This window comes from Buteo buteo, chromosome 26 (genome assembly GCF_964188355.1).
Source record: "Buteo buteo chromosome 26, bButBut1.hap1.1, whole genome shotgun sequence".
NCBI lineage: Eukaryota > Metazoa > Chordata > Aves > Accipitriformes > Accipitridae > Buteo > Buteo buteo.
In genome coordinates, this window is record NC_134196.1 from 16,157,084 (window position 1) to 16,167,381 (window position 10,298).

Below are 10,298 nucleotides of genomic sequence, written 5' to 3' on the forward strand. Positions count from 1 at the left end.
GACCAAAACAAGGTTTACAACAAAAGTTAATAATAATAATAATAATGAAGTGGTAATGCATTTTTAGAAAGAATCAAATGCTAAGTAATGAAGCAATGTAAACAAAATAGCATTATTGCTGTTCATTTTTTTATGTTGCCAGAGGTACGGTGGATGATTTTCTGTTCTTTGGGTGTGGATCCATGATATTTCACAAAGACTTGTATTGCCTAGTTTTTCACCCATGTCACAAGAGTGATGTTGCTGAGTTGGTAATGGACTTATCAGGAAAGTAAAATCTTTTCTTTTTTTGCTATTTAAAATTTATGTAATTTTTAAACTATTAATTTAAAAACATTTTACGTTTGAAAGCAATACATATTTTGACATGTAAGCCCACTTCCTCTATCGTCAGAAACCTCATTGGAGTTTTGTTAATCAAGAGCTTTTCACATAAAAGACACTTCTGTCACAGAAAAACACAATCCCAGTGTTAATTTTTACTAATTAAAGTAGAAGCTTTACCCTTTGTTACTTGAGGATAGTGGTGTCAGTGGGATGGGACACAGTGGTACACATCTAGCGCTTAGGCGGATGTAACCTAAGAGATGAAGCTACACTTTCACAGCCAAAATAAAACTGTGCTAAAGTTAGTCTGTATTTAGAAATACCATCAATGATACCATAAATGGTATCTATATATTGCTAGATTGTTGATGAATTAAAACATCTATAAAATTACAAAAATGCAGCAGTTTTATATTTGCTTTCTATTCTGTGTAGAAGTAACAAACTTCACAGATGCAGAATGACAGTAAGCGTCTGAAGGAAAAATCTACTTTTGTATTCTGAGAACTCGAAGGCACTTAACATGAGCTTTGCAATTTATTGCCATCATGGGAAGCATAAATTTCAGGAAAGCATGTGAGCTTCTCAAACTATATTCCCAGCATCAACCTATTTACAGAAAGAATTTCAATGAGAATTACAATTATATGTGGGGCTGACAAAAAGCATCTTTTCCCACATCGGTGCTCCTAGAAACTGTCAATCAAAGCATATTTAAGTATTTTCTACCTTAATGATTGGATTCAGGGATGCATACTACACTACTTGTTTCCTAAAAGAAAAAGAGAAAGAAACCACTGAGTTCTATATATTTTTACCAGTGCATCATTAGAATTTCATAGCTTACCTTAGTGTATTAATTTCTCTACAAAATTCAGCACAGCACAGCCAATTAAAAACATGAGTTTAAAAAATGCCTATGTTGCAAGTCGGCCTCTGGAAAGCTCTTGGCTACAAGCAGCCAGATCATCATAACCACCGCTACAACTGGTCCCCAAACAGAACTCATATGTGCCCGAAGCTCCGCTTCTACACATTTCTCTGAAAAAAGCTACAGAATATTTGGGGTGGTTTATGCAGGTACTGTATTTCTAGAGTGCCTAGTAGACACAACAGTGATCCCTAATATTGCCCTAAAGTGCCATTAACACAAACTTAAATTAGATGTGATGCCTTCTACTTCCTGGAACATCAGATGCAAAGAATGTTTAGGTAACATTTTCTAGCACTGCAAAATGTCCTCCATTTTTTGTGTTAGAAAGAGAAAACCATCATGAGGTCAGAAACTTTTGTTCCCCTTAGTTCCTCGATAAAATCATATCCATTTGAAAATGTTCCAGATGTGTATTTTAGACGGAGGAGGAGCTCTGCTTGGGATTTCTTCCTCAAAAATAGTATCTGACAGGACTGACACCTTCAGCTGCCTCGTAAGTGCTTCCCAAGTGTAACCACAGCAGTGCAACCTCTCAGGAACGTGCAAATTCCATAAGGACATGAAAAGCAGCATGATTTTGGAGAAAGTTTAAGGAAGAATTCACCATCCAGGTAACACCTAACTTCTGTCACCCACCACACAGGACATGGATTGTGGACATGGCAATTTTCAAAGTATTTTGAGATTGTGTGTGCATTTCCATATCTGGGCAAAAATCCTAAGAAGCCCAACGTGAAATACCAGCCACAACATCTATTTCTGAGACTGGCAAAGAAATATTCCAACCATTGGCACCACAGCATGGCTGGGAATCAGCTGGTCCTGCCACGTACTTTGAGCCACACACTTTTACACTGGTACCTGGCCTGTACCAGAGCTCCGGTCCTGCTGCACAGGAAAAGTTATTTTCTCTGATGCTGTCCCAAGCCTAAACACTACTGGAAGACTAATTTTTTGTTCTGAATAACATTTGAATGTGATATCCACAAAGGAAATAGTTGGGCCAAGCATTAACTAAATAATATATAATTTGTTTAAGCTGCTGGAACGCAGGCTGCCACCCAAAAAGGCAATACCCTCTCCCTGCCACCAACCCCTGTGTGCCCATCGCCTCCTCCTTGAGCACATACAGCAGCCCCCACGCAGGTCAGCTCATACCGATTGTGATCTACACATTAAGTTATTCAGTATGGAGTTACACCAAAATATGGTTGTCTGTTAAAATTTATCTTTGGAAATGTTTGCTCCTGAAGTTCTTCAGGATGAGCTGCTGCACTTTCCATCCATGTTCCTTCTAACCTAGCCTAACATGCAGTTGTAAACAAATCGTTGTATATAAATCAAGCAAGGGAACCAGTTTAGGAAAGAGCAAAATCATGAGTCGGTCCCAAATCCATGCAAACTCTGCTAAAGTGACTACTTAATGCTGGCGATCAAAGGCTTTTTTAAGTGGGACTGTAAATCGCACTTTTCTGGCATGAACTTCTGGCTCAAGCAATCTCCAATACGGCCCAATTCCACACCCTCAAAAAAGTACATGAATCTTCATAATAATCTGTGTATTCATGTGTATTGCAAAGCACTTAAAACCCCCCCAGCAGTTGAACTCTAAGACAGTCCCAGACCTACCCACGGAGGTGCAAGCCCCCGGCTCTAATGCAGGGAGGGCACGTGGTAGGCAAGGAAGCCTTCTGCACAGAAACTCTCCACTGACCTGGGAAATTCAGAGTCTGCCTCGGCAGCCCTGGCAGTTAAAGTCCATACTGTGCCATTTGTTTGCGGAGAGTCTGCTAGTATTTAAGGAACAAACACAGAGGCATGGTAGAAGGCATTTATTTTAGTCTGACTTTTTTTGAAGACATTTAATCTTTTTATAAAAGGTGTTTTGTTTTGTTTTGTTTTTTAGTTTGCCAGAGGAGCTTGTGCTGGGTTCGGGGCCTTTTTTGCCATTTTTGTCTGGAATGACTTGCATCACAGCCATGTAAAATCAGACATTTCAGTCCTGCTATATATACTAGAGCACAGGGGTCTTCAGACTGAGATCCAGTTCTTAGAAAATACCTTGGAAGTGATTCTTCGGAAGCCAGCTGACAGATCACTCTCTCCTTGTTACAGAGATGATTAAGCAGAATCCTGCCCCTGATTTTCAGTTAAAGTGGTAGCATCTAAAACATGGCTGCTAACTTTGGATGTACTGCTTTAAAGTAACTGCACAACAGTTGTGAACAACTACTTCTTTTGGCCAGGAATCAAAAAAGCACCATTAAAAGGGTTCACTTGCAATTACAATCACTTTGTTGGCAGGTATTAATGAATGTGTTTAATATTTTAGCAGAGACACTAGACTTCTAATTAGACTAGATGTCTAACACCAAGTATTATATTTAATGAATCAATCACTTTAATGGCTGGGTCATTAAGCTATAGAGACAACCATCTTCTAAAATAATTTTAAAATCTATTTTTCTCAGGCGACGATCTCTAAAAACTGAAAGCAGGATTGAATAGCTGGATTAGGATGTAATACAATGCAGATGTGCTCCACATGATGCATGCTTACAGAATGGTCAGTAAGATCTCACACAGATGACAGTAGGCCAAGTTTAGGGATTTACAGTAGAAATTTAACTGGATCACTCAATTTTTTAGCATAACTACTACTACTACATAGTTCTGGCTGCTTTTCTGCATGCTTAGTATCAGCCATGTCTGAAACAGGCTTAGAATCAAACACTGCTGTCAAAAATATCTTCCCTTACATCAGTGTACTTGACCTATCAATTTGATATGGTTGTGCTTTCCCGAAAAGCAAAAGACATACAGGGTATGTCTCAACATGGACTTTCCGCTTGTTTACATAACATAGATGCCTCGCTTTTAGGAGGGAGAGAGCTCAAGCACAGCTGGTGTCCTAGCAGAGGACCTTTTTGCAAGACCAAGACAGGATGTACCTACATGCTACAGCCCACTCAACCAGCACGTACCCTAAAGTTGGCCGTTATGAACCACAGTGTGGACATTTTGATCCCAGGTGGTAGTGGGTTGACAGCCACCACAGAGATGACAGATCTGTTGAGTGTAAATCTGCTCTCTAGCCCGCTCACCTCTTAGTAGAGACATCCTTCTAGAGAAGGCAGCACCGTGGATTTTTTACTGAACTGGACAACACATGTTTTGTAGAGGTAATGCCACTAATAGCAGTCCTTGTTGGACAGGGAGTGAAATATGTAATTCTTTTCAAATGAACAGGGACTGCTGAGCTGCTATGTTGCTGCAGAAGTGATGCTTCTGCTTATTAAGTCACAGCATTAACACTTGGAGTTAATACATCTCAATCCTAAAAACACTGGAAAAATGTTGCCCTAATTCCACTTCCAAACAAATGTGAGCAGTTTTTCACAACAGGCAGGGATTGTGCAAACAATATCTTCAACAGGACAAATGGGGATTGTGCAGACAAGAGTGCTGAAAGAATGCTGGATTCAACAAAGATGATTGTCCAGCCCACAATCTCTACAAAGGTACCACACACCGAAGAATAGTATTTCTCAGGCACATCACTCAAAAGCAAGTTTTAAAAGGAACATCTAGCTAAAAATTCAATAGTGATTATCCAAACCTCTGGCTGACTAATAAACCACTGTTCTTCCTGATAGTATCTGAGAATGTCAAGATCACATGAGATTCACTAATGTTCTTTAAAATGGTATTTAAATATTAATTAACACTAGGAAACTCTCAGGTGAGAGACCTGTCTTCAACTCTTTTCTCCTTTGCTGGACCAAGTGTGGTATTTAGGGATCTCTACTTTTCTTTTCTGACTGCTGTTCCAGAAAGGTGCATTGAAGCGACCTGAAAGTACTTTGCTATGTCTGGAGCCATGAGCTTTGTTTCTGCCTCATGCAAAACGAGCAGTAATTATCTATCTGGCACATGTATCCTGACACTTAATGCTGGTCTGCTTCACAGAACTAAATAATTAACCTTGTGAATAAGCAAAGGATTTGCCACTAACCCACTTCCCAAAGAGCCTGCACGAGGCTGCCAACAGTCTTGTTCCGTCAGCACCAGAACAAACCTCTCATACCACGTTTGTCCTTCCCTCCATGTTTTTCAACGCTGTGAAGCTCCAGCAAGTGTCTTGAAAGCCATTCAGCTGTGGAAAAAAAGGGGGGGAAAACTAAGGGCTGCTCGATGGGTAACAGCACCTCATGACCCAAAGCCCCCTGATGCCCTTTGTATTTTTGCCTGAAGACGCTGAAAGACACTGAACATCTCAGGTTTCTTTCCCCAGACCCTGTTCAGGGCATTGCAGGAGTTGCAGGTAGCCTCTGCACATCGGGGTCAACCTGCGTATGACAGCGGAGTGAAGATACGAGGTAACTTCAGGGATGCCTCGTGCCTTACGCAGCCGCTCCAGACAAACGCCCGGTGCAGGCAGTGTCCGAAGGCGAGCTGTGCCCTTCTCTCCTCCCAGCTCTCCTAGCACCAATATGTGCCCAGAACAGAGAGGGCCATACTCTGTGTAGGTACTTCTGCACTGATAAAGCTGTCCTAGCAGAGACAGGGACTGCATCTCCATCAACGGAGGTTTGCTGACTTGGTTTTATGGGTGAACCTACAGCAACAGGCCTGCTCTTTCACAGAGATAAACAATGCCTTCATGTTTTTCGCCAGCTCCTCCTCCCCCTTTTCTGCCCTTGCTGTGTCCCCATCCCAGCCGTGATATATTTTCCAATATACACAGGGTGCCATCGCTTAAGCATTGGCATCCGGTGCCTTTTAGGATGCTCTGGGGTACCCAAGGCATCTGCATGGCTTTGCAGATATAACAGGATTTACGGAAGCTCAGTGCCTTTCTGGAGGAGCAAATGCAATTGAGATTGATATCCTGAGGGCCATAAAATGGCACCAGACACTCATGTTGAGGCATCTGCATGCCACCCCTACTGCCATTGACTGTAATGGTTGCTTAGGCACTTAGTACACATGTAGATACCTATTTATAGACACCTAAATGCAGTTGTCTTCACCTGGAGCTGAATCCTGCTCTTCAATCTCTACAGAGTAGACCCGACCAACAGCTGCAAAGCAATTGCTATTTTAAGTGCAGGATTTTTTTTTCCTTTAACAGCATACAGACTATTACTGTTGTTACACGTGGGAGCTCTTATCAGGATCTGATTGCACTAGACACTCAAACAGAAATAAGCAAATTCGACTTCAACTTTTCAAAATGCCAAGAAAAAAAAAGGTTCAGAATTTAAAGTGTTCATGACAAAATAGGCTCAAATGTGTAGATAAACTAATTTACATGAGTACACCCAGGTTTTAGATGACAGAATGACTAGCCGTTACAGGTGATGTAGGCTGTCCATTGAAGACATATAAGCACACTGGAATTTGTACAGAAAGACTAGTTAAGTGTTTTATAAACAGACTCCATATGGCACTCCCAAAATTCAAGCAGCTCTTCCTGCTAAATTGAAACTGAACAAAGTAATAGCAAACTCAAACCAGGGTATGTTTTGATGTTTCACTCAGAGAAACAAATTCAAGAATGCTTCCCCTTCTATTTCATGAGGCAGTGCAGCCATTACATTGGTTTAGTTTGTAACATTACCTCCATGCAAAAAGAAAAGAAAAGAAAAGAGAAAAGAAAAAAGGAAAAAAATTCTTCTTCCATAAAAAAGGAAAAATTACCTATTACTGGGCTGTCAGTGTAGCACTCTATTATTTCCTCAGGATTCAGCCTTACACATGGAATAAAATGGTACTGCTCTTTTTTAAACTCTAGCAGTTACTGAAATAACAAAGGTGGGATTATAAGCAAAGACAGCTTTCAGCTTGATCCTGACCTTAAAATATAAAATACCTCAACTTGTCAAAGTAAGATTGCACCCTTGAAATATATGAGACTTGCATAAATGGACAAACACTTTGGGAGAAGACTTTTAATGCTAGGATTAATTTATTAACTACCAGCACTACTCTATTAACTGCAGAGATACATTGATCCTGAAGTCCTGTTTTCAAAAGGAAACATACCCACCCTAATCCCATTCAAAATGTCTCACCATATCACATCAGTCAAACCAACAGGTCTGTTCAAGAGCTGTTCTCAATCTTTAAAATAAAGGTCCAGGCAGTTAACTTCCACACCGTGCTCCCTGGCAGGTAAGCTCGTACCCCCCACATTGATGGACTAGTGCCATCAGATAGTTCCATTCCTAGCCACAGCCCATTTCTTATTGCAACTGAGACCTCCAGTGAGTCCAAGACCCAAAACTAATCGGGTGTGTCTTATCAACAATGCACAGGGAAAAAACCAAAGGAGATAATTGAGTTACAATACGGTGACGTATAATGAAAAAATATATAATGCAGATGGGATTTAATAGGAAAAAGAATGTAAGTATCATTAGACAAAGATGCAGGCTCTAGGAAACTGAAGGAACATTGAGAGAAGTTCTTCATCCTGGAATAAGGCAAGATTGGCTTGGTGACCTGCTTGCTAAAGGGTAGAGCCTTTCTCATGAAACTCTAAGTCCTAAAGAAGATAAACTCTCTTCCCTTGATCAGTGGATTTGAAAATTCACCATCAGGGATTTTAGAGCAACAGATGGCACATCTGTCCCCAGTTTATTTGTTATTTTCCTGCCCTGTAAGAACATCATGACAGTTTTGCAGCTACATACTGTACATTTTGCAATATAATTTGGAAGAACTTTGCAATTACAAGATTGTCTCCACTTCTCATAGAAAACTTCGTATTTTGAGGGTGAGGATAATTTCACAGTAACTCACATTTCTTCAAATTAAGATTCCTCAGGGTCACAGAATAAAATGATCCCTCTAACTTAACTAGCCAGCTATTCTGAAATTTAGAGAACAAAGTTCACCTGGGGATAAATTAATGGTTAACGGCCATGCGGATGCACCTATATAATCAAACTTCTCTCCTCTGTTTTCCCACATCGCTTTGCATCTGAACTGCATGCGCCGTGCTGTTCTGAACACCAGTTGCCTGGATGTTACCTCCCTGTTGAAAGGCTGGCAGGCAGCCACGGGGCCCCATGTGTGACTGTGTACTCCTGGAACCGCACACCCCGCACTCCAGCAGTATTACAGCAGCCGTGTCTCGTGCATTTATTTGTATGGAGCCACGCAGAGGTCATGGGCTTTGCAATCTGGGGAGAGGAGACCGCGTAGTCCTGCCTCAACAACGGCCGTGATGATGTGAAGATACACAGATGTATATCAAAGTGATGCTGAGAGGGGTCACTCCAGGAACACTGCTCAAAGCTGCAGCAAACGAAGGGGCTCTGGCACAAGGATTTAAAAACAAACCTCTGGAAAGAAGCAGAATCCTGGCAACACTCCAAGTACCTTTCCCAAGTACCTCCGAGCGCCAGATGGACTTTTTCCAGCAAAGCCACCGATTATGTATAACGCAGACAAAAGGCACAGAGGAGTTCGTGGTCCTTAACCAGGGCTCTAGTGAGAGCGAGCTTCCTTTCCCCACACCGGAGTCCAAACCAGAACCTGGAGAACAGAAAGCTCTTTCACCCCTGCACGCATGCACGCACGCAGAGTGGAAGCGTCTAGCCAGTCCTAAGCAAGTCACTGTGGGACTGCAGTGGTTTCAAATAAAAATAGTGTGATGGAGGTATGTTTATGGAAACATCAAATACAGAAAAGAAAGGCAATGTAAAACATACTTTGCTTTTTATAAGGCATATTTAGCATTTTATAAGGTATACTTTCCCAAGTGAGGAATGGAAAATTGCAAAGACATTGAAAGCACTCAGCCAGGCTCAGTGTTATTAAACCTTGGTTCAGTACAATCACTCCCAAGCACTGCTCACTGCACAGTGCATTCTGTGTGTGCCTGCAAGTAACAGAAAAAGATCTTAAGACAAGAATGATGCTCTCTTTTGGCATGAAAATCACAGGCTTTATCAGTATTGCAGATGTAAATAATTTTTCCATTCCCATCTGCAGCAACCCTGGCAGATTGCGCTCGTGGGTAGCATCATTGAATCATTTGCTGCTTTGTCTCTTGCCTTTCTGCATAAGCCCGTTACCGCTTTTGGTAGCTTACATCAGACCAACGTCTTCCACACAGGAGGTGGGTGTGCAAAAGTGCATGTGCCCATTTCCTGCAATCCCCTATCTCCCAGCCTGTGCCTAAAACCCTGGCTAACTATTCCACAGCTTTACCCTGATTACTCTAAAAAGTTCTCAACTTTTCACCCTGAATCTTCCTCACCACAGTTTAAGCCACACTACCTCTTATGTGATACCTTCTCCACAGCTGAAGAACTGCAACAGCCTTTTATAAAGTATTTGAAGACTACTATGATGTCTCTCCTTCAATCATCTCTAGGCTCAAACTATTTGCAGGAGTCGACTCTGCGGCAATGCTCTGAAATTTTCTGTTTCTCACACAGAAGTGAGGCCATCTCTAAGAGGCATTTTGAAGAAAATTGCACCGTACATATTAGGAGAAGGCAACACCGGATGCTTGTCCAGAACCCTAAATGCTACTTCTGGGAGAACATCGGTGCTGTTCTTCCGCAGAGGCACATGCGAGAAAGCAGACAGCGTAATTATTTCAAAACTGTTACTATTCAGCAATGCAAACAATGCATAAATCTCCAAATTCATGATTAAAACTGAAAGGTCCTGCTCTGCAGCAACTAAAAATGCAAAATGACATTAGGAAAACCGTAAATACTTCCCAGAATATAAAGTCACATTCATAATTTTTGTATCTGCAACTGAAATGTAATATCTTAAGTCAACTCAGTAGAAGAACTGTGCTCAAAATTATTTCATCACAGAATCATATAATTTATTTACTTCTCCCTCGAGAATCTGAATACAGCAGAGGCCACTATTTTCCAATTTTCAAAAGCTCTTTTAGTCTAATCTATTATATACATTTCTAAAGTGTCTATCACTTCAGTTTCTTGGCATGCTTTAGATAATATTTGCAAGTTAAAGAATAACATATCGCGCTCCCCATCCCATA